Genomic DNA, 26,832 nt, shown 5'->3' on the forward strand with positions numbered 1-26,832 from the left:
GTTCGAGCTATGAGAGGCTTCTGGGAGGCGAATATTAGATTCCGATGCACCAGTGCAGGTTTACTGTATCCCTTGGACCTTCACATTTACCATGAAACACAGAAATTGCATCGGCATTGAATGCAAAGGGGACAATGCCGACTTAAGTACATGAAGAGTGAATCTTGCAAGAATTTGTGCTTTGAGCGGCTCCTGAGAGACCTGTACTAGTATTCTAATGCACCAGTGCAGGTCTACCGTATCCCTTGGACATTTCCATTGCACATGAAGCATAGAAATTCCATCGGGATTGAATACAATAGGAAAAATGCCGACTTAAGTACAGGAAGAGTGAATCTCTTAAGATTTTGTGATTAGAGCAGCTACTGGGAGATTAGTGTTAGATTCCGATGCACCACTGCAGGTTTACTGTATCCCATGGACGTTCACAATGACCATGAAACGAAGACATTCCAGCGGGATAGAATACAAAAGGCACAATGCCGACATAAGTACAAGAAGAGTCAATCTTCTACGACTTAGTGCTGTGAGCGGTTTCTGGGAGACCAGTATTAGTTTCCGATGCACCAGTGCAGGTTTACTGTATCCCTTGGACCTTCACATTGGCCATGAAACACAGAAATTGCTTCGGGATTGAATACAATAGGGACAATACCGACTTAAGTACAAGAAAAGTGAATCTTCTAAGAGTTTGTGGTTTGAGCGGCTCCTGGGATACCAGTATTAGATTCCGATGCACCAGTGCAGGTTTACTCTATCCCTGGGACGTTCACATTGACCATGAAACACAGAAAATGCATCGGAATTGAATACAAAAGGGACAATGACGACTTAAATAGAAGAAAAAGTGAAACTTCTAAGACTTGGCGGTTTGAGCGACTCCTGGGAGACCAGTATTAGATTCCGATGCACGAGAGCAGGTTTACTGTATCCCTTGGAGCATCACTTTGACCATGAAACACAGAAATTGCACCGGCATTCAATGCAAAAGGGACTATGCCGACTTAAGAACTAGAAGAATGAATCTTCTAAGAGTTTGTGGTTTGAGCGGCTCCTGGCAGACCAGTATTAGATTCCGATGCACCAGAGCAGGTTTACCGTTTCCCTTGGACCTTCCGATTGACCATGAAACACAGATATTGCATCGGGATTGAATACAAAAGGGACAATGCCGACTTAAGCACTAGAAAGAATGAATCTTCTAAGAGTTCGTGGTTTGAGGGGCTCCTGGGAGTCCAGTATTAGATTCTGATGCACCAGTGCAGGTTTACTGTATCCCCTTGGACCTTCACATTGACCATGAAACACAGAAATTGCATCGGGATGAATACAATAGGGACAATGCCGACTTCAGTACAATTAGAGTGAATCTTCTAAGAGTTTGTAGTTTGAGCATTTCCTGGGAGACCAGTATTAGAATCCGATGCACCAGTGCATGTTTTGCTGTATCGCTTGGACCTTCACATTGACCATGAAACACAGAAATCGCATCGAGATTGAATACAAAAGGGACAATGCCGACTTGAATATAAGAAGAGTGAATCCTCTAAGAGTTTGTGGTTTGGGCGGCTCCTGGGAGTTCAGTATTAGATTCCGATACAGCGCCAGTGCAGCTTTACTGTATCCCTTGGACCTTCACATTGACCATGAAACACAGAAATTGCGTCGGGATTGAATACAAAAGGGGACAATGGCCACTTAAGTACTAGAAGAATGAATCTTCTAAGAGTTTGTGCTTTGAGCGGCACCTAAGAGACCAGTATTGGATTCTACTGCACCAGCGCATTTTTACTGTATCCCTTGGAGCTTCACGTTGACCATGAAACACCGAAATTGCAACGCGATAAAATACAAAAGGCACAATTGCCGACTTAAGTAGAAGAAGAGTGAATCTTCTAAGATTTCGTGCTTTTAGCGACTTTTGGGAGACCAGTATTAGATTCCGATGCACCAGTGCAGGTTTACAGAATGCCTTGGACCATCACATTGACCCATGAGATACAGAAATTGCATCGGGATTGAATACAAAAGGGACAATACCGACTTAAGTACAAGAAAAGTGAATCTTCTAAGAGTTTGTGGTTTGAGCGGCTCCTGGGATACCAGTATTAGATTCCGATGCACCAGTGCAGGTTTACTCTATCCCTGGGACGTTCACATTGACCATGAAACACAGAAAATGCATCGGAATTGAATACAAAAGGGACAATGACGACTGAAATAGAAGAAAAGTGAGACTTCTAAGACTTGGGTGGTTTGAGCGACTCCTGGGAGACCAGTATTAGATTCCGATGCACCATAGCAGTTTACTGTATCACCTTGGAGCTTCACATTGACCATGAAACACAGGAATCGCATTGGGAGTGAATACAAAAGGGACAATGTCGACTTAAGTATAAGAAGAGTGAGTCTTCTAAGAGTTTGTGGTTCGAGAGGCTCCTGGAAGACCAGTATTGGATTCCGATGCACCAGTGCAGGTTTACCGCTTCCCTTGGAATTTCGGATTGACCATGAAACACAGAAATTGCATCGGGATTGAATACAAAAGGGACAATGCCGTCTTAAGTATAAGAAGAGTAAATCTTCTAAGAGTTTGTGGTCGTGTGGCTCCTGGAGGCAAGTATTAGATTCCGATGCACCAGTGCAGGTTTCACTGTGTCCCATGGACCTTCACAATGACCATGAAACAAAGACATATCAACGGGATAGAATACAAAAGGCACAATGAAGACTTCAGTACAAGAAAAGTGAATCTTCTAGGAGTTGGTGCTGTGAGCGGGCTTCTGGGAGACCAGTATTAGATTCCGATGCACCAGTGCAGGTTTACTGTATCCCCTGGACCATCACATTGACCATGAAGCACTGAAATTGCATCGGCATGGGCTACAAAAGGACAATGCCGACTTAAGTACAAGAAGAGTGAATCTTGCAAGAGTTTGTGGCTTTGAGCGGATCCTGGGAGACCCTGTACTAGAATCCGATGCACAAGTGCAGGTTTCCCGTATCCCTCCGACATTCCCATTGACCATGAAACATAGAAATTGCATCGGGATTGAATACAAATGGGACAATGGCGCCTTAAGTACAAGAGGGAGTTAATCTTCTAAGAGTTTGTGGTTTGAGCAACTGCTGGGAGACCAGTATTAGATTCTGATGCACCAGTGCAGGTTTTCTGTATCCGTTAGACCATCACATTGACCATGAAACACGGAAATTGCATCGGGATGAATACAACGGGGACAATGCCGACTTAAGTACAAGTAGAATGAATCTTCTAAGATTTTGCGGTTTGAGCAGCTCCTGGAGACCCGTTGTAGATTCCGATGCACCAGTGCAGGTTTACCATATCCCCTTAGACCTTCCCATTGACCATGAAACACAGAAATTGCATCGGGATTGAATACAAAAGGGGACAATGCCGACTCAAGTACAAGAAGAGTGAATCTTCTAAGAGTTTGTAGTTTGAGCGACTCCTGTGAGACCAGTAGTAGATTCCGATGCACCAGTGCAGGTTTACTGTATCCCTCGGTCGTTCACATTGACCATGAAACGGAGAAAATGCATCGGGATTGAATACAAAATGGACAATGCCCGACTTAAGTTGAATTGAAGTGTATCTTCCACGAATTTGTGGTTTGAGCGGCTCCTGAGAGACCAGTATTAGATTCCCATGCACCAGAGCAGCTTTACTGTATCCCCTGGACCTTCACAGTGACCATGAAACAGAGAAATTGCATCGCGATCGAATACAAAAGTCACAATGCCGACGTAAGTACAAGAAGAGTGAATCTTCTAAGAGTGTGTGGTTTGAACTGCTCCTGGGAGCCCAGTATTAGATTCCGATGCACCAGTGCAGGTTTACTGAATCCCATGGACGTTCACATTGACCATGAAACAAAGAAATTGCATCGGGATTGAATACAAAATGGACAATGCCAACTTAAATAGAAGAAAAGGAAATTTCTAAGAGTTTGTGGTTCGAGCGGCTCCTGGGAGACCAGTATTAGATTCCGATGCACCAGTGCAGGTTTACTGTATAGCTTGAACCTTCACATTGACCATGAAACACAGAAATTGCATCGGCATTGAATACAAAAGGGACAATGCTGACTTAAGTACAAGAAGAGAGAATCTTCTCAGAGTTTGTGGTTTGGGCAGCTCCTTGTAGTCCAGTATTAGATTCCGATGCACCAGTGTAGGTTTACTGTATCCCTTGGAACTTCACATTGACCATGAAACACAGAAATCTCATCGAGATTGAATACAAAGGGACAATGCCGACGTAAGTACAAGGAGAGTGAATCTTCTAAGGGTTAGTGGTTTGAGCGGCTCCTGGGAGACCAGTATTAGATTCCGATGCACGAGTGCAGGTTTGCTGTATCCCTCGGACCTTCACATTGACCTTGAAACACAGAAATTGCATCGGCATGGAGTACAAAAGGGACAATGCCGACTTAGGTACAAGAAGAGTGATTCTTCTAGCAGTTTGTGGTTTGGGGGGCTCCTCGGAGACAAGTATTAGAATCCGATGCGTCAGTGCAGGTTTACTGTATCCCTTGGACCTTCACATTGACCATGAAACACAGAAATTGCATCGAGATTTAATACAAAAGGGACAATGCCGTCTTAAGTACAAGAAGAGTGAATCTTCTAAGATTTTTTGGTTTGATCGACTCCTGGGAGACCAGTATTAGAATTCGATGCACCAGTGCAGGTCTACTGTATCCCTTGGACCTTCACATTGACCATGAAACAGATATCGCATCGAGATTGAATACAAAAGGGACAATGTCGACTTAAGTATAAGAAGAGTGAATCCTTTAAGAGTTTGTGGTTTGGGCGGCTCCTGGGAGTTCAGTATTACATTCCGATACACCAGTGCAGCTTTACTGTATCCCTTGGACCTTCACATTGACCATGAAACACAGAAATTGGGTCGGGATTGAATACAAAAGGGACAATGCAGACTTAAGTACTAGAAGATTGAATCTTCTAGGAGTTTGTGCTTTGAGCACCACCTTAGACACCAGTATTGGATTCCGTTGCACCAGCGCAGATTTACTGTATTCCTTGGACCTTCACGTTGACCATGAAACACCGAAATTGCAACGCGATAAAATACAAAAGGCACAATGCCGACTTAAGTACAAGAAGAGTGAATCTTCTAGGAGTTGGTGCTGTATGCGGATTCTGGAAGACCAGTATTAGATTCCGATCCACCGGAGCAGGTTTACTGTATCACTTGGACCTTCACGTTGACCATGAAACAAAGAAATTACATCGAGCTTGAATACAAAAAGGACAATGCTGACTTAGGTACAAGTAGAGTGAATCTTCCAAGAGTTTGTGGTTTGGGCAGCTCCTCGGAGTCCAGTATTAGATTACGATGTACCAGTGCAGGTTTACTGTATCCCTTGGTCCTTCATATTGACCATGAAGCACAGAAATTGCATCGGCAATGAATGCAAAAGGACAATGCCGACTTAAGTACAAGAAGAGTGAATCTTCTTAGAGTTTGTGGTTTGAGCGGCACCTTGGAGACCAGTATTAGATTCCGATGCACCAGTGCAGGTTTACCGTTTCCCTTGGACCTTGAAATTGACCATGAAACACAGAAATTGCATCGGGATTGAATACAAAAGGGACAATGCCGACGTAAGTACAAGAAGATTGAATCTTCTAAGAGTTTGTAGTTTGAGCGACCCCTGGGGGACCAGTATTAGATTCTGATGCACCAGAGGAGGTTTAGTGTATCCCTTGGACGTTCACATTGACCATGAAACACAGAAAATGCATCGGAATTGAATACAAAAGGGACAATGTCGACTTATGTAGAAGAGAAATGTATCTTCTAGGATTCTGTGGTTTGAGCGGCTCCTGGGAGACCAGTATTAGATTCCAATGCACCAGTGTAGGATTTCTGTATCCCCTGGGCCATCACATTGACCATGAAGCCATGAAATTGCATCGGCATGGACTACAAAAGGGACAATGCCGACTTAAGTACAAGAATAGTGAATCTTCTAAGAGATCGTGCTTTGAGCGGCTTCTAGGAGACCAGAATTCGATTCCGATGCACTAGTGCAGGTTTTCAGAATACCTTGGACCTTCACATTGATCATGAGATACAGAAATTGCATCGGGATTGAATACAAAAGGGACAATACCGGCTTAAGTACAAGAAGAGTAAATCTTCTAAGAGTTTGTGCTTAGAGTGGCTCCAGGGAGGCGAGTTTTAGATTCCGATGCACCAGTGCAGGTTTACTGTATCCCTTGGACCTTCACATTGACCATGAAACACAGAAATTGCATCGGGATTAAATACAAAAGGGACAATGAAGACTTAGGTAGAAGAAGAGTGAATTTCCTAAGATTTTGTGGTTTGAGCGGCTCCTGAGAGACCAGTTTTAGATTCCGATGCACCAGTGCACGTTTACTGTATCCCTTGGACCTTCAGATTGACCATGAAACACAGAAATTGCATCGGGAATGAATACAAAAGGGACAATCCCGACTTAACTACAAGATGAGTGAATCTTCTAAGAGTTAGTGACTTGAGCGGCTCCTGGGAGACCAGTATTAGATTCGGATGCACCAGTGCAGGTTTACAGTATCCCTTGGACCTTCACATTGACCATCAAACACAGAAATTACATCAGGGTTGACTTTAAAAGGGGCAATGCCAACTTAAGTACAAGAAGAGCGAATCTTCTAAGAGTTAATGGTTTGAGCTGCTCCTGGGAGCTCAACATGGAGCTGGACATTCACACTGACCATGAAACACCGAAAGTGCATCGGGATTGAATACAATAGGGACAATGCCGACTTAAGTACAAGAAGAGTGAATCTCTTAAGAGTTTAGGATTAGAGCGGCTCCTCGGACACCAGTATTAGATTCCGATGCACCAGTGCAAGTTAACTGTATCCCTTGGACCTTCACTTTGACCATGAAACGCAGAAATTGCATCGGGATCAATACAATAGGGACAATGCCGACTTAATTACAAGTAGTACGAATCGTCTAAGAGTTTGTGGTTTGAGCAGCTCCTGGGAGACCAGAATTAGATTCCGATGCACTAGAGCAGTTTTACTGTATCACTTGGACCTTCACGTTGACCATGAATTCAGAAATTGTATCGAGATTGAATACAAAAGGGACAATGCCGACTTAAGTACAGGAAGAGTGAATCATCTAAAAATTTGTGGTTTGAGCGGCTCCTGGGAGACTACTATTAGATTCCGATGCACCAGTGCAGGTTTACTGTATCCGCTGACCCTTCACAGTGACCATGAAACACAGAAATTGCATCGGCATTGAATACAAAGGGGACAATGCCGACTTAAGTACAAGAGGAGTGAATCTTCTAAGAGTTTGTGGTTCGAGCTGCTCCTAGGAGACCAGTATTAGATTCTGATGCACCAGTGGAGGTTTACTGTATCCCTTGGACCTTCACATTGACCATGAAATACAGAAATTGCATCTAGATTGAACACAATAGAGACAATGCCGACTTCAGTAGAAGAAGAGTGAATCTTCTAAGAGTTTGTGCTTTGAGTGGCTCCTGGGAAGCGAGTATTAGATTTCGATGCACCATTGCAGGTTAACTGTATACCTTGGACCTTCACATTGACCATGAAACACAGAAATTGCATCGGGATTGAACACAAAAGGGACACTGCGGATTTAAGTCCAAGAAGAGTGAATCTTCTAAGAGTTTGTGGTTAGATCGGCTCCTGGGTGACCTGTACTTGATTCCGATGCACCAGTGCTGGTTTACTGTATTGAATGGACCTTCACATTGACCATAAAACACAGAAAGTGCATCGGGATTGAGTATAAAAGGGAAAATGACGACTTAAGTACAAGAAGAGTGAGTCTCATAAGAATTTGTGATTAGAGCGGCAACTGGGAGGCGAGTATTAGATTCCGATGCACCAGTGCTGGATTACTGTATCCATTGGACCTTCACAATGACCATGAAAAAAAGAAATTGCAACGGGATAGAATACAAAAGGCACAATGCCGACTTAAGTACAAGAAAAGTGAATCTTCTAAGAGTTTGAGCTATGAGTGGCTCCTGGGAGGCGAGTATTAGATCCCGATGCACCTGTGCAGGTTTACTGTATCCCTTGGACCATCACATTGACCATGAAACACGGAAATTGCATCGGCATTGAATGCAAAAGGGACAATGCCGACTTAAGTACAAGAAGAGCGAATCTTGCAAGAATTTGTGCATTGAGCGGCTCCTGCGAGACCTGTACTAGATTCCGATGCACCAGTGCAGGGTTACTGTATCCCTTGGACGTTCACATTGACCAAGAACCACAGAAATTGCATGAGGATTGAATACAAAAGGGACAATGACGGCTAAAATAGAAGAAAAGTGAAACTTCTAAGACTTGGTGGTTTGAGCGGCTCCTGGGAGACCAGTATTAGATTCCGATGCACCAGAGCAGTTTAACTGTATCACTTGGACCTTCACGTTGACCATGAAACACAGAAATTGTATCGAGATTGAATACAAAAGGGACAATGCCGACTTAAGTACAAGAAGAGTGAATCTACTAAAAATTTGTGGTTTGAGCGCCTCCTGGGAGACTAGTATTAGATTCCGATGCACCAGTGCAGGTTTACTGTATCCGTTGAACCTTCACAATGACCATGAAACACAGAAATTGCATCGGCATTGAATACAAAGGGGACAATGCCGACTTAAGTACAAAAAGAGTGAATCTTCTAAGACTTTGTGGTTTGAGCGGCTCCTGGGAGACCAGTATTAGATTCCGATGCACCAGTGCAGGTTTACTGTATCCCTTGGACTTTCACATTGACCATGAAATACAGAAATTGCATCAAGATAGAATACAAAAGGGACAATGCCGACTTAAGTACAAGAAGAGTGAATCTTCTAAGAGTTTGAGTTTTGAGTGGCTCCTGGGAAGCGAGTATTAGATTCCGATGCACCATTCCAGGTTTACTGTATCCCTTGGACCTTCACACAGACCATGAAACACAGAAATTGCTTCGGAATTGAATACAAAAGGGACACTGCCGATTTAAGTCCAAGAAGAGTGAATCTTCTAAGAGTTTGTGGTTTGTTCGGCTCCTGGGAGACCTGTACGTGATTCCGATGCACCAGTGTTGGTTTACTGTATCGCATGGACCTTCACATTGACCATAAAACACAGAAAGTGCATTGGGATTGAATACAAAAGGGAAAATGACGACATAAGTACAAGAAGAGTGAATCTTCTAAGAGTTTGTGCTTTGAGCGGCACCTGGGAGGCCAGTATTGGATTCCGATGGACCAGTGCAGGTTTACTGTATCCCTTGGACCTTCACATTGACCATGAAACACCGAAATTGCATCGGGATTGAATACAAAAGGGACAACGCCGACTTAAGTACTAGAAGAGTGAGTCTCTTAAGTGTTTGTGATTAGAGCGGCTCCTGGGAGGCGAGTATTAGTTTCCGATGCACCAGTGCTGGATTACTGTATCCAATGGACCTTCACAATGACCATGAAAAAAAGAAATTGCAACGGGATAGAATGCAAAAGGCACAATGGCGACTTAAGTACAAGAAGAGTGAATCTTGTAAGAGTTCGTGCTGTGAGCGGCTTCTGGGAGACCAGTATTAGATTCCGTTGCACCAGTGCATTTTTACTGTGTCCCTTGGACCTTAACATTGGCCATGAAACACAGTAATTGCATCGGGATTGAATACAAAAGGGACAATACCGACTTAAGTACAAGAAGAGTGAATCTTCTAAGATGTTGTGGTTTGAGAGGCTCCTGGGAGACTAGTATTAGATTCCGATGCACCAGTGCAAGTTTACTGTATCCCTTTCTACGTTCACATTGACGGTGAACCACAGAAATTGCATCGGCATGGAATACAAAAGGGACAATGCCGACTTAAGTACAAGAAGAGTGAATCTTCTAAGAGATCGTGCTTTGAGCGGCTTCTAGGAGACCAGAATTCGATTCCGATGCACCAGTGCAGGTTTACAGAAAACCATGGACCTTCACTTTGACCATGAGATACAGAACTTGCATCGGGATTGAATACAAAACGGACAATGCCGACTTAAGTACAAGAAGAGTGAATCTTCTAAGAGTTTGTGCTTAGAGTGGCTCCAGGGAGGCGAGTATTATATTCCGATGCACCAGTGCAGGTTTACTGTATCCCTTGGGGCTTCACATTGGCTATGAAACACAGAAATTGCATCGGCATTGAATGCAAAATGGACAATGCTGACTTAAGTACAAGAAGAGAGAATCTTGCAAGAATTTGTGCTTTGAGCGGCTCCTGGGAGACCTGTACCAGATTCCGATGCACCAGTGCAGGTCCACCGTATCCCTTGGACATTCCCATTGACCATGAAACATAGAAATTGCATCGGGATTGAATACAAAAGGGCTAATGCCGACTTAAGTACAAGAAGAGTGAATCTTCTATGATTTTGTGGTTTGAGCGACTCCTGGGAGATCAGTTATAGATTCTGATGCACCAGTACAGGTTTACTGTATCCCTTGGATCTTCACATTGACCATGAATCACAGAAATTGCATCGGGATGAATACAATAGGGACAATGCCGACTTAAGTACAAGTAGAGTGAATCTCCTAAGAGTTTGTGGTTTGAGCAGCTCCTGGGAGACCAGTATTAGATTCCGATGCACCAGTGCGGGTTTGACGAATACCTTGGACCTTCACATTGACCATGAGATACAGAAATTGCATCGGGATTGAATACAAAAGGGACAATGCAGACTTAAGTACAAGAAAAGTGAATCTTCTAAGAGTTCGAGCTATGAGAGGCTTCTGGGAGGCGAATATTAGATTCCGATGCACCAGTGCAGGTTTACTGTATCCCTTGGACCTTCACATTTACCATGAAACACAGAAATTGCATCGGCATTGAATGCAAAGGGGACAATGCCGACTTAAGTACATGAAGAGTGAATCTTGCAAGAATTTGTGCTTTGAGCGGCTCCTGAGAGACCTGTACTAGTATTCTAATGCACCAGTGCAGGTCTACCGTATCCCTTGGACATTTCCATTGCACATGAAGCATAGAAATTCCATCGGGATTGAATACAATAGGAAAAATGCCGACTTAAGTACAGGAAGAGTGAATCTCTTAAGATTTTGTGATTAGAGCAGCTACTGGGAGATTAGTGTTAGATTCCGATGCACCACTGCAGGTTTACTGTATCCCATGGACGTTCACAATGACCATGAAACGAAGACATTCCAGCGGGATAGAATACAAAAGGCACAATGCCGACATAAGTACAAGAAGAGTCAATCTTCTACGACTTAGTGCTGTGAGCGGTTTCTGGGAGACCAGTATTAGTTTCCGATGCACCAGTGCAGGTTTACTGTATCCCTTGGACCTTCACATTGGCCATGAAACACAGAAATTGCTTCGGGATTGAATACAATAGGGACAATACCGACTTAAGTACAAGAAAAGTGAATCTTCTAAGAGTTTGTGGTTTGAGCGGCTCCTGGGATACCAGTATTAGATTCCGATGCACCAGTGCAGGTTTACTCTATCCCTGGGACGTTCACATTGACCATGAAACACAGAAAATGCATCGGAATTGAATACAAAAGGGACAATGACGACTTAAATAGAAGAAAAGTGAAACTTCTAAGACTTGGCGGTTTGAGCGACTCCTGGGAGACCAGTATTAGATTCCGATGCACGAGAGCAGGTTTACTGTATCCCTTGGAGCATCACTTTGACCATGAAACACAGAAATTGCACCGGCATTCAATGCAAAAGGGACTATGCCGACTTAAGAACTAGAAGAATGAATCTTCTAAGAGTTTGTGGTTTGAGCGGCTCCTGGCAGACCAGTATTAGATTCCGATGCACCAGAGCAGGTTTACCGTTTCCCTTGGACCTTCCGATTGACCATGAAACACAGATATTGCATCGGGATTGAATACAAAAGGGACAATGCCGACTTAAGCACTAGAAGAATGAATCTTCTAAGAGTTCGTGGTTTGAGGGGCTCCTGGGAGTCCAGTATTAGATTCTGATGCACCAGTGCAGGTTTACTGTATCCCTTGGACCTTCACATTGACCATGAAACACAGAAATTGCATCGGGATGAATACAATAGGGACAATGCCGACTTCAGTACAATTAGAGTGAATCTTCTAAGAGTTTGTAGTTTGAGCATTTCCTGGGAGACCAGTATTAGAATCCGATGCACCAGTGCATGTTTGCTGTATCGCTTGGACCTTCACATTGACCATGAAACACAGAAATCGCATCGAGATTGAATACAAAAGGGACAATGCCGACTTGAATATAAGAAGAGTGAATCCTCTAAGAGTTTGTGGTTTGGGCGGCTCCTGGGAGTTCAGTATTAGATTCCGATACACCAGTGCAGCTTTACTGTATCCCTTGGACCTTCACATTGACCATGAAACACAGAAATTGCGTCGGGATTGAATACAAAAGGGACAATGGCCACTTAAGTACTAGAAGAATGAATCTTCTAAGAGTTTGTGCTTTGAGCGGCACCTAAGAGACCAGTATTGGATTCTACTGCACCAGCGCATTTTTACTGTATCCCTTGGAGCTTCACGTTGACCATGAAACACCGAAATTGCAACGCGATAAAATACAAAAGGCACAATGCCGACTTAAGTAGAAGAAGAGTGAATCTTCTAAGATTTCGTGCTTTTAGCGACTTTTGGGAGACCAGTATTAGATTCCGATGCACCAGTGCAGGTTTACAGAATGCCTTGGACCATCACATTGACCATGAGATACAGAAATTGCATCGGGATTGAATACAAAAGGGACAATACCGACTTAAGTACAAGAAAAGTGAATCTTCTAAGAGTTTGTGGTTTGAGCGGCTCCTGGGATACCAGTATTAGATTCCGATGCACCAGTGCAGGTTTACTCTATCCCTGGGACGTTCACATTGACCATGAAACACAGAAAATGCATCGGAATTGAATACAAAAGGGACAATGACGACTGAAATAGAAGAAAAGTGAGACTTCTAAGACTTGGTGGTTTGAGCGACTCCTGGGAGACCAGTATTAGATTCCGATGCACCATAGCAGGTTTACTGTATCCCTTGGAGCTTCACATTGACCATGAAACACAGGAATCGCATTGGGAGTGAATACAAAAGGGACAATGTCGACTTAAGTATAAGAAGAGTGAGTCTTCTAAGAGTTTGTGGTTCGAGAGGCTCCTGGAAGACCAGTATTGGATTCCGATGCACCAGTGCAGGTTTACCGCTTCCCTTGGAATTTCGGATTGACCATGAAACACAGAAATTGCATCGGGATTGAATACAAAAGGGACAATGCCGTCTTAAGTATAAGAAGAGTAAATCTTCTAAGAGTTTGTGGTCGTGTGGCTCCTGGGAGGCAAGTATTAGATTCCGATGCACCAGTGCAGGTTCACTGTGTCCCATGGACCTTCACAATGACCATGAAACAAAGACATATCAACGGGATAGAATACAAAAGGCACAATGAAGACTTCAGTACAAGAAAAGTGAATCTTCTAGGAGTTGGTGCTGTGAGCGGCTTCTGGGAGACCAGTATTAGATTCCGATGCACCAGTGCAGGTTTACTGTATCCCCTGGACCATCACATTGACCATGAAGCACTGAAATTGCATCGGCATGGGCTACAAAAGGACAATGCCGACTTAAGTACAAGAAGAGTGAATCTTGCAAGAGTTTGTGCTTTGAGCGGATCCTGGGAGACCTGTACTAGAATCCGATGCACAAGTGCAGGTTTCCCGTATCCCTCCGACATTCCCATTGACCATGAAACATAGAAATTGCATCGGGATTGAATACAAATGGGACAATGGCGCCTTAAGTACAAGAGGAGTTAATCTTCTAAGAGTTTGTGGTTTGAGCAACTGCTGGGAGACCAGTATTAGATTCTGATGCACCAGTGCAGGTTTTCTGTATCCGTTAGACCATCACATTGACCATGAAACACGGAAATTGCATCGGGATGAATACAACGGGGACAATGCCGACTTAAGTACAAGTAGAATGAATCTTCTAAGATTTTGCGGTTTGAGCAGCTCCTGGGAGACCCGTTGTAGATTCCGATGCACCAGTGCAGGTTTACCATATCCCTTAGACCTTCCCATTGACCATGAAACACAGAAATTGCATCGGGATTGAATACAAAAGGGACAATGCCGACTCAAGTACAAGAAGAGTGAATCTTCTAAGAGTTTGTAGTTTGAGCGACTCCTGTGAGACCAGTAGTAGATTCCGATGCACCAGTGCAGGTTTACTGTATCCCTCGGTCGTTCACATTGACCATGAAACGGAGAAAATGCATCGGGATTGAATACAAAATGGACAATGCCGACTTAAGTTGAATTGAAGTGTATCTTCCACGAATTTGTGGTTTGAGCGGCTCCTGAGAGACCAGTATTAGATTCCCATGCACCAGAGCAGCTTTACTGTATCCCCTGGACCTTCACAGTGACCATGAAACAGAGAAATTGCATCGCGATCGAATACAAAAGTCACAATGCCGACGTAAGTACAAGAAGAGTGAATCTTCTAAGAGTGTGTGGTTTGAACTGCTCCTGGGAGCCCAGTATTAGATTCCGATGCACCAGTGCAGGTTTACTGAATCCCATGGACGTTCACATTGACCATGAAACAAAGAAATTGCATCGGGATTGAATACAAAATGGACAATGCCAACTTAAATAGAAGAAAAGGAAATTTCTAAGAGTTTGTGGTTCGAGCGGCTCCTGGGAGACCAGTATTAGATTCCGATGCACCAGTGCAGGTTTACTGTATAGCTTGAACCTTCACATTGACCATGAAACACAGAAATTGCATCGGCATTGAATACAAAAGGGACAATGCTGACTTAAGTACAAGAAGAGAGAATCTTCTCAGAGTTTGTGGTTTGGGCAGCTCCTTGTAGTCCAGTATTAGATTCCGATGCACCAGTGTAGGTTTACTGTATCCCTTGGAACTTCACATTGACCATGAAACACAGAAATCTCATCGAGATTGAATACAAAGGGACAATGCCGACGTAAGTACAAGGAGAGTGAATCTTCTAAGGGTTAGTGGTTTGAGCGGCTCCTGGGAGACCAGTATTAGATTCCGATGCACGAGTGCAGGTTTGCTGTATCCCTCGGACCTTCACATTGACCTTGAAACACAGAAATTGCATCGGCATGGAGTACAAAAGGGACAATGCCGACTTAGGTACAAGAAGAGTGATTCTTCTAGCAGTTTGTGGTTTGGGGGGCTCCTCGGAGACAAGTATTAGAATCCGATGCGTCAGTGCAGGTTTACTGTATCCCTTGGACCTTCACATTGACCATGAAACACAGAAATTGCATCGAGATTTAATACAAAAGGGACAATGCCGTCTTAAGTACAAGAAGAGTGAATCTTCTAAGATTTTTTGGTTTGATCGACTCCTGGGAGACCAGTATTAGAATTCGATGCACCAGTGCAGGTCTACTGTATCCCTTGGACCTTCACATTGACCATGAAACAGATATCGCATCGAGATTGAATACAAAAGGGACAATGTCGACTTAAGTATAAGAAGAGTGAATCCTTTAAGAGTTTGTGGTTTGGGCGGCTCCTGGGAGTTCAGTATTACATTCCGATACACCAGTGCAGCTTTACTGTATCCCTTGGACCTTCACATTGACCATGAAACACAGAAATTGGGTCGGGATTGAATACAAAAGGGACAATGCAGACTTAAGTACTAGAAGATTGAATCTTCTAGGAGTTTGTGCTTTGAGCACCACCTTAGACACCAGTATTGGATTCCGTTGCACCAGCGCAGATTTACTGTATTCCTTGGACCTTCACGTTGACCATGAAACACCGAAATTGCAACGCGATAAAATACAAAAGGCACAATGCCGACTTAAGTACAAGAAGAGTGAATCTTCTAGGAGTTGGTGCTGTATGCGGATTCTGGAAGACCAGTATTAGATTCCGATCCACCGGAGCAGGTTTACTGTATCACTTGGACCTTCACGTTGACCATGAAACAAAGAAATTACATCGAGCTTGAATACAAAAAGGACAATGCTGACTTAGGTACAAGTAGAGTGAATCTTCCAAGAGTTTGTGGTTTGGGCAGCTCCTCGGAGTCCAGTATTAGATTACGATGTACCAGTGCAGGTTTACTGTATCCCTTGGTCCTTCATATTGACCATGAAGCACAGAAATTGCATCGGCAATGAATGCAAAAGGACAATGCCGACTTAAGTACAAGAAGAGTGAATCTTCTTAGAGTTTGTGGTTTGAGCGGCACCTTGGAGACCAGTATTAGATTCCGATGCACCAGTGCAGGTTTACCGTTTCCCTTGGACCTTGAAATTGACCATGAAACACAGAAATTGCATCGGGATTGAATACAAAAGGGACAATGCCGACGTAAGTACAAGAAGATTGAATCTTCTAAGAGTTTGTAGTTTGAGCGACCCCTGGGGGACCAGTATTAGATTCTGATGCACCAGAGGAGGTTTAGTGTATCCCTTGGACGTTCACATTGACCATGAAACACAGAAAATGCATCGGAATTGAATACAAAAGGGACAATGTCGACTTATGTAGAAGAGAAATGTATCTTCTAGGATTCTGTGGTTTGAGCGGCTCCTGGGAGACCAGTATTAGATTCCAATGCACCAGTGTAGGATTTCTGTATCCCCTGGGCCATCACATTGACCATGAAGCCATGAAATTGCATCGGCATGGACTACAAAAGGGACAATGCCGACTTAAGTACAAGAAGAGTGATTCTTCTAAGAGTTTGTGGTTTGGGCGGCTCCTCGGAGACCCGTATTAGATTCTGATGCGTCAGTGCAGGTTGACTGCATACCTTGGACCTTCACATAGACCATGAAACACAGAAATTGCATCGAGATTGAATACAAAAGGGAATATGCCGACTTAAGTCCTAGAAGAGTGAATCTTGCAAGAGTTTGTGCTTTGAGTGGCTCCTGGGAGGCGAGAATTAGATTCCGATTCACCAGTGCAGGTGTACTGTATCCCTTGGACCTTCACATTGACCATGAAACACAGAAATTGCATCGGCATTGAATACAAAAGGGACAATGCCGACTTAAGTACAAAAAGAGTGAATCTTGCAAGAGTTTGTGCTTTTAGCGGATCCTGGGAGACCTGTACTAGATTCCGTTGCACATGTGCAGGTTTCCCGTATTCCTCGAACATTCCCATTGACCATGAGACATTGAAATTGCATCGGGATTGAATACAAATGGGACAATGGCGCCTTAAGTACAAGAGGAGTGATTCTTCTAAGAGTTTGTGGTTTGAGCGACTGCTGGGAGGCCAGTATTAGATTCTGATGCACCAGTGAGATTTTCTGTATCCCTTGGACCTTCACATTGACCATGAAACACGGAAATTGCATCGGGATGAATACAATGGGGACAATGCAGACTTAAGTACAAGTAGAATGAATCTTCTAAGAATTTGCGGTTTGAGCAGCTCCTGGGAGTCCAGTTTTAGATTCCGATGCACCAGTGCAGGTTTACTGTATACCTTGGACCTTCACATTGACCATGAAACACAGAAATCGCATCAAGATTGAATACAGACGGGACAATGAAGACTTAAAAAGAAGAAGAGGGAATCTCCTAAGAGTTTGTGGTTTGAGCGGCTTCTGGGAGACCAGTATTAGATTCCGAAGCACCAGTGCAGGTTTACTGTATCCCTTGGACTGTCAGATTGACCATGAAACACAGAATTTGCATCGGGATTGAATACAAAATGTACAATGCCAACTTACGTACAAGATGAGTTAATCTTCCAAGGGTTTGTGCTTTGAGTGGCTCCTGGGAGGCGAGAATTAGATTTCGATGCACCAGTGCAGGTGTACTGTATCCCTTGGACCTTCACATTGACTATGAAACACAGAATTTACATCGGGGTTGAATATAAAAGGGACAATGCCGACTTAAGTACAAGAAGAGAGAATCTTCTAAGAGTTTGTGGTTTGGGCAGCTCCTCGTAGTCCAGCATTAGATTCCGATGCACCAGTGTAGGTTTACTGTATCCCTTGGAGCTTCACACTGACCATGAAACACAGAAATCGCATCGAGATTGAATACAAAGGGACAATGCCAACGTAAGTACAAGGAGAGTGAATCTTCTAAGAGTTAGAGGTTTGAGCGGCTCCTGGGAGACCAGTACTAGATTACGATGCACCAGTGCAGGTTTACTGTATCCCTCGGACCTTCACATTGACCATGAAACACAGAAATTGCATCGGCATGGAGTACAAAAGGGACAATGCCGCCTTAAGTACAAGAAGAGTGATTCTTCTAAGAGTTTGTGGTTTGGGCGGCTCCTCGGAGACCAGTATTAGATTCCGATGCACCAGTGCATGTTTACTATATCCGTTGGACCGTCACATTGACCATGAAACACAGAAATTGCATCGAGATTGAATACAAAAGGGTTAAGGCCGACGTAAGTACAAGGGGAGTGAATCTTCTAAGAGTTTGTGGTTTGAGCGGCTCCTGGGAGACCAGTATTAGATTCCGATGCACCAGTGCAGGTTTACGGTTTCCCTTGGACCTTGAAATTGACCATGAAACACAGAAATTGCATTGGGATTAAATACAAAAGGGACAATACCGACTTAAGTAGAAGAAGATTGAATCTTCCAAGAGTTTTTAGTTTGAGCGACTCCTGGGAAACCAGTATTAAATTCCGATGCACCAGTGCAGGTTTACTGTATTCCTTGGACGTTCACATTGACCATGAAACGCAGAAAATGCATGGGGATTGAATATAAATGGGACAATGCCGCCTTAAGTACAAGAGGAGTGAATCTTCTAAGAGTTTGTGGTTTGAGCGACTGCTGGGAGACCAGTATTAGATTCCGATGCACCAGTGCAGGTTTACTGTATCACTTGGACCTTCAGATACACCATGAAACACAGAAAGTGCATCGGGATTGAATACAAAAGGGACAATGCCGACATAAGTACAAGAGGAGTGAATCTTCAAAGATTATGGGGTTTGAGTGGCTGCTGGAAGACCAGTTTTGGATTCCGATACACCAGTACAGGTTTACTGTATCCCTTCGACCTTCACATTCACCACGAAATACAGAAATTGCGTCGGGATTGAATACAAATGATACAATGCCGCCTTAAGTACAAGAGGAGAGAATCTTCTAAGAGTTTGTGGTTTGAGCGACTGCTGGGAGACCAGTATTAGATTCTGATGCACCAGTGCAGGTTTAATGTATCACTTGGACCTTCAGATACACCATGAAACGCAGGAAATGCATCGGGATTGAACACAGAAGGGACAATGTCGACTTAAGTAGAAGAGTAGTGTATCTTCTAAGATTCTGTGGTTTGAACGGCTCCTGGGAGACCAGTATTAGATTCCGATGCGTCAGTGCAGGTTTACTTCATCCCTTGGACCTTCTCATTAACCATGGAACACAGAAATTGCATCGGGGCTAATTACAATAGGGACAATGCTAAGATAAGTACTAGAAGAGTGAATCTTCCAATAGTTTGTGAATTGACCGGCTCCTGGGAGACCAGTATTAGATTCCGATGCACCAGTGCAGGTTTACTGTATCCCTTGGACTTTCACATTCACCACGAAACACAGAAATCGCAACGGGATAGAAAACAAAAGGCACAATGCCGATTTAAGTAGAAGAAGTGTTAATCTTCTAAGAGTTCGTGCTTTGAGTGGCTCCTGGGGGCCAGTATTAGATTCCGATGCACCAGTGCTGGCTTACTGTATCCCTTGGACCATCACATTGACCATGAAACACAAAAATTGCATCGGGATTGAATACAAAACGGAGAATGCCGAGTTAAGTACAAGAAGAGTGAATCTTCTGAGAGTTTGTGGTTGGAGCGGCTCCCGGGAGATCAGTACTAGATTCCGATTCACCAGTGCAGGTTTGCTGTATCCCTTGGACCATCACAGTGCCCATGAAACAGAGAAATTGCATCGTGATTGAATACAAAAGGCACAATGCCGACGTAAGTACAAGAAGAGTGAATCTTCTAAGACTTGGTGGTTTGAGCGGCTCCTGGGAGACCAGTATCAGATTCCGATGCACCAGAGGAGGTTTACTGTATCACTTGGACCTTCCCGTTGACCATGAAATAGTGATAATGCATCGAGATTGAATACAAAAGGGATAATGCCGACTTAAGTACAAGAAGAGTGAATCTTCTAAGAGTTTGTGGTTCGAGCGGCTCCTGGGAGACCAGTATTAGATTCCGACGCACCAGTGCAGGTTAACTGTATCCCTTGAAGCTTCACATTGACCATGAAACACAGAAATTGCATCGGTATTGAATACAAAATGGACAATGCCGACTTAAGTACAAAAAGAGAGAATCTTCTAAGAGTTTGTGGTTTGGGCAGCTCCTCGGAGTCCAGTATTAGATTCCGATGCACCAGTGCAGGTTTACTGTATCCCTTGGTCGTTCACATTGACCATGAAACGGAGAAATTGCATCGGGATTGAATACAAAAGGGGCAATGCTAAGTTAAGTAGAACAGAAGTGTATTTTCTAAGATTTTGTGGTTTGAGCGGCTCCTGGGATACCAGTAATAGATTCCCAAGCACCAGAGGAGCTTTACTGTATCCCCTGGACCTTCACAGTGACCATGAAACAGAGAAATTGCATCGAGATTGAATACAAAAGGCACAATGCCAACTTAAGTACAAGAAGAGTGATTCTTCTAAGAGTTTGTGGTTTGGGCGGCTCCTCGGAGACCAGTATTAGATTCCGATGCACCAGTGCACGTTTACTGTATCCCTTGGACCTTCCCATTGACCATGAAACACAGAAATTGCATCGAGATTGAATACAAAAGGGATAATGGCGACGTAAGTACAAGAAGAGTGAATCTTCTAAGAGTTCGTGCTTTGAGCGGCTTCTTGGAGACCAGTATTAGATTCCGATGCGCCACTGCAGGTTTACTGTATCCCTTGGACCTTCACATTGACCATGAGACACAGAAATTGGATCGGGATTAAATACAAAAATGACAATGCGAACTTAAGTACAAGAAGAGTGAATCTTCTAAGAGTTTGTGATATCAGCGACTCCCCGGAGACCAGTATTAGATTCCGATGCGCCACTGCAGGTTTACTGTATCCCTTGGACCTTCACATTGACCATGAAACACAGAAATTGCATCGGGATTTAATACAAAAGGGACAACGCCGACGTAAGTACAAGATGAGTGAATCTACTAAGAGTTTGTTCCTTGAGCGGCTTCTGGGAGACAAGTATTTGATTCCGATGCACCAATGCAGGTTTACTGCAACCCTTGGATTTTCACATTGACCATGAGACACAGAAATTGCATCGGGATTAAATACAAAAGGACAATGCGAACTTAAGTACAAGAAAAGTGAATCTTCTAAGAGTTTGTGATATCAGCGACTCCCCGGAAACCAGTATTAGATTCCGATACACCAGTGCAGGATTACTGTATCCCTTGGACCTTCCCATTGACCATGAAACACAGATATTGCATCCACATTGAATACAAAAGGGACAATGCCGACTTCAGTACAAGAAGAGTGAATCTTCTAAGAGTTCGTGCCTTAAGCGAATCCTGGGAGACCAGTAATAGATTCCGATGCACCAGTGGAAGTTTACTGTACCCCTTGGACCTCCACATTGACCATGAAACACAGAAATTGCATCGGGATTGAATACAATAGGGACAATGCCAACGTAAGTACTAGAAGAGTGATTCTTCTAAGAGTTTGTGAATTGAGCGGCTCCTGGGAGACGAGTGTTAGATTCCGATGCACCAGTGCAGGTTTACTGTATCCATTGGACCTTCACATTGACCATGAAACACAGAAATCGCAACGGGATAGAAAACAAAAGGCATAATGCCGATTTAAGTACAAGAAGTGTTAATCTTCTAAGAGTTCTTGGTTTGAGTGGCTCCTGGGAGACAAGTATTAGATACCGATATACCAGTGCCGGTTCACTGTATCCCTTGGACCTTCACATGCACCATTAAACATAGAAATTGCATCGGCATTGAATGGAAAAAGGGACAATGCCGACATAAGTACAAGAAGAGTGAATCTTATAAGAGATTGTGCTTTGAGCGGCTCCTGGGTGACCAGTATTAGATTCCGATGCATCAGTGCAGGTTTACTTGGACCTCCCCATTGACCATGAAACACAGAAATCGCATTGGGATTGAATACAAAAGTGACAATGCCACTTAAGTACAAGAAGAGTGAATCTTCTAAGAGTTTGTAGTTTGAGCGGCTCCTGGAAGACCAGTATTAGATTTCGATGCACCAGTGCAGGTTCACTGAATCCATTGGACCTTCACATTGGCCATGAAACATAGATATCGCAAAGGGATAGAATACAAAAGGCACAATGCCGACTTAAGTACAACAAGGGTAAATCCTCTAAGAGATCGTGCTTTGAGCGGCTCCTGTGAGACCAGTATTAGATTCCGATGCGCCAGTGCAGGTTGACTGTTTCCCTTGGACCTTCCCATTGACCATGAAACTCAGAAATTGCCTCGAGATTGAATACAAAAGGGATAATGCCCACTTCAGTACAAGAAGAATGAAACTTATAAGAGTTCGTGCCTTAAGCGAATCCTGGGAGACCAGTATTAGATTCCGATGCACCAGTGCAGGTTTACTGTATCCCTTGGACCTTCACATTGACCATGAAACACAGAAATTGCATCGGGATTGAATACAAAAGGGGCAATGCTTACTTAAGTACGAGGAGAGTGAATCTTCCAAGAATTTGTGGTTTGAGCGGCTCCTGGGAGACCAGTATTAGATTCCGATGCACCAGTGCAGGTGTACTGTATCCCTAGGATCTTCACAATGACCATGAAACACAGAAATTGCTTCGGCATTGAATTCAAAAGGGACATTGCCGACTTAAGTACAAGAAGAGTGAATCTTCTAAGAGTTTGTGATTTGAGCGGCTCCTGGGAGACCAGTATTAGATTCCGATGCACCAGTGCAGGTTTACTGTATCCCTTGGACCGTCACATTGACCGTGAAACACAGAAATTGCATCGGGATTGAATACAAAAGGGACAATGCCGACTTAAGTACAAGAAGAGGGAATCTTCTAAGAGGTTGTGTTTTGAGCGGCTCCTGGGAGACCAGTATTAGATTCCGATGCACCAGTGCAGGACAACTGTATCCCTTGGACCTTCACATTCACCATGAAACAGAGAAATTGCATCGGCATTGAATGCAAAATGGACAATGCCGACTTAAGTACAAGAAGAGGGAATCTTCTATGAGATAGTTGTTTGAGCGGGTCCTGGGAGACCAGTATTGGATTCCGATGCACCAGTGAAGATTTACTGTATGCCTCCGACTTTCCCATTGACCATTAAACACAGATATTGCTTCGGGATTGCATTAAAAGGGGACAATTCCGACTTAAGTACATGAAGAGTGAATCTCCTAAGCGTTTGTGGTTTCAGCGGACCCTGAGAGACCAGTATTAGATTCAGATGCACCAGTGCAGGTTTACTGTATCCCATGGACCTTCCCAATGACCATGAAACACAGATATTGCATTGAGATTGAATGAAAAAGGACAATGCCGACTTAAGTACAAGAAGAGTGAATCTTCTAACAATTCATACTTCGAGCGACTCCTGCTAGACCAGTTTTAGATTCTGATGCACCAGTAGGAGTTTACTCTATCCCTTGGACATTCCCATTGACCATGAAACACAGATATAGCAATGGGATGCAACACAAAATGCACAATGCTGACTTAAGTACAATAAGAGTGCATCTTCTAAGAGTTCGTGCTTTGAGCGACTCCTGGAAGACCAGTATTAGATTTTGATGCACCAGTGCAGGTTTACTGTATCCCTTGGACCTTCCCATTGACCATGAAACAGAGATATTGCATCCACATTGAATACAAAAGGGACAATGCCGATTTCAGTACAAGAAGAGTGAATCTTCTAAGAGTTCGTGCCTTAAGCGAATCCTGGGAGACCAGTAATAGATTCCGATGCACCAGTGGAAGTTTAGTGTACCCCTTGGACCTTCACATTGACCATGAAACACAGAAATTGCATCGGGATTGAATACAATAGGGACAATGCCAACGTAAGTACTAGAAGAATGATTCTTCTAAGAGTTTGTGAATTGAGCGGCTCCTGAGAGACGAGTGTTAGATTCCAATGCACCAGTGCAGGTTTACTGTATCCCTTGGACCTTCACATTGACCATGAAACACAGAAATCGCAACGGGATAGAGAACAAAAGGCATAATGCCGATTTAAGTACAAGAAGTGTTAATCTTCTAAGTGTTCTTGGTTTGAGTGGCTCCTGGGAGACAAGTATTAGATACCGATATACCAGTGCCGGTTTACTGTATCCCTTGGACCTTCACATGCACCATTAAACATAGAAATTGCATCGGCATTGAATGGAAAAAGGGACAATGCCGACATAAGTACAAGAAGAGTGAATCTTATAAGAGATTGTGCTTTGAGCGGCTCCAAGGTGACCAGTATTAGATTCCGATGCATCAGTGCAGGTTTACTATATCCCTTGGACCTCCCCATTGACCATGAAACACAGAAATCGCATTGGGATTGAATACAAAAGTGACAATGCCACTTAAGTACAAGAAGAGTGAATCTTCTAAGAGTTTGTAGTTTGAGCGGCTCCTGGAAGACCAGTATTAGATTTCGATGCACCAGTGCAGGTTCACTGAATCCATTGGACCTTCACATTGACCATGAAACACAGATATCGCAAAGGGATAGAATACAAAAGGCACAATGCCGACTTAAGTACAACAAGGGTAAATCCTCTAAGAGATCGTGTTTTGAGCGGCTCCTGTGAGACCAGTATTAGATTCCGATGCGCCAGTGCAGGTTGACTGTTTCCCTTGGACCTTCCCATTGACCATGAAACTCAGAAATTGCCTCGAGATTGAATACAAAGTGGACAATGCCCACTTCAGTACAAGAAGAGTGAAACTTATAAGAGTTCGTGCCTTAAGCGAATCCTGGGAGACCAGTATTAGATTCCGATGCACCAGTGCAGGTTTACTGTATCCCTTGGACCTCCACATTGACCATGAAACACAGAAATTGCATCGGGATTGAATACAAAAGGGGCAATGCTTACTTAAGTACGAGGAGAGTGAATCTTCCAAGAATTTGTGGTTTGAGCGGCTCCTGGGAGACCAGTATTAGATTCCGATGCACCAGTGCAGGTGTACTGTATCCCTAGGATCTTCACAATGACCATGAAACACAGAAATTGCTTCGGCATTGAATTCAAAAGGGACATTGCCGACTTAAGTCCAAGAAGAGTGAATCTTCTAGGAGTTTGTGATTTGAGCGGCTCCTGGGAGACCAGTATTAGATTCCGATGCACCAGTGCAGGTTTACTGTATCCCTTGGACCGTCACATTGACCGTGAAACACAGAAATTGCATCGGAATTGAATACAAAAGGGACAATGCCGACTTAAGTACAAGAAGAGTGTATCTTCTAAGAGTTTGTGGATTGAGCGGCTCCTCGGAGACCAGTATTAGCTTCCGATGCAGGTTTACTGTATGCCTTGGACATTCACATTGACCATGAAACACAGATATTGCAACGGGATAGAATGCAAAGGGCACAATGCTGACCTAAGTACAAGAGAAATGAATCTTCTAAGAGTGCGTGATTTGAGCGGCTCCTGGGAGACCAGTATAAGATTCCGTTGCACCAGTGCAGGATTACTGTATCCCTTGGACCTTCACATTCACCATGAAACACAGAAATTTCATCGGCAATTAATTGCAAAATGGACAATGCCGAGTTAAGTACAAGAAGATGGAATCTTCTTAGCGACTGCGGTTTGGGCGGCTCCTGGGAGACCAGTATTAGATTCCGATGCACCAGTGAAAGTTTACTGTATGCCTTCGACTTTCCCATTGATCATTAAACACAGATATTGCTTCGGGATTGAATTAAAAGGGGACAATGCCGACTTAAGTACTAAAAGAGTGAATCTTCTAAGAGTTCGTGCTTTGAGCGACTCCTGGAAGACTAGTATTAGATTTCGATGCACCAGTGCAGGTTTACTGTATCCATTGGACCTTCACATTGACCATGAAATACAAAAATTGCATCGGGATTGAATACGAAACAGACAATGCCGACTTAAGTACAAAAAGAGTGTATCTTCTAAGAGTTTGTGGTTTGAGCGGCTCCTGGAAGATCAATATTAGATTCCGATGCACCAGTGCAGGTTTACTGTATCCCTTGGACCTTCACATTGACCATGAAACACAGAAATTGAATCGGGATTGAATACAATAGGGACAATGCCAACATAAGTACTTGAACTATGAATCTTCTAAGAATTTGTGAGTTGAGCGGCTCCTGGGAGACCAGTAGTAGATTCCGATGCACTAGTGCTGGTTTACTGTATCCCTAGGACCTTCACATTGACTATGAAACACAGAAATCGCAACGGGATAGAAAACAAAAGGCACAATTGCCGATTTAAATACAAGAAATGTTAATCTTCTAAGAGTTCGTGCTTTGAGTGGCTCCTGAGAGACAAGTATTAGATACCGATATACCAGTGCCGGTTCACTGTATCTCTTGGACCTTCACATTCACCATTAAACATAGAAATGGCATCGGCATCGATTTGAAAAAGGGACAGTGCCGACTTAAGTACAAGAAGAGTGAATCCTCTAAGAGGTTGTGCTTTGAGCGGCTCCTGAGAGACCAGTATTAGATTCCGATGCACCAG

The sequence above is a fragment of the Schistocerca piceifrons genome, chromosome 1 (genome assembly GCF_021461385.2).
Source record: "Schistocerca piceifrons isolate TAMUIC-IGC-003096 chromosome 1, iqSchPice1.1, whole genome shotgun sequence".
Lineage (NCBI taxonomy): Eukaryota > Metazoa > Arthropoda > Insecta > Orthoptera > Acrididae > Schistocerca > Schistocerca piceifrons.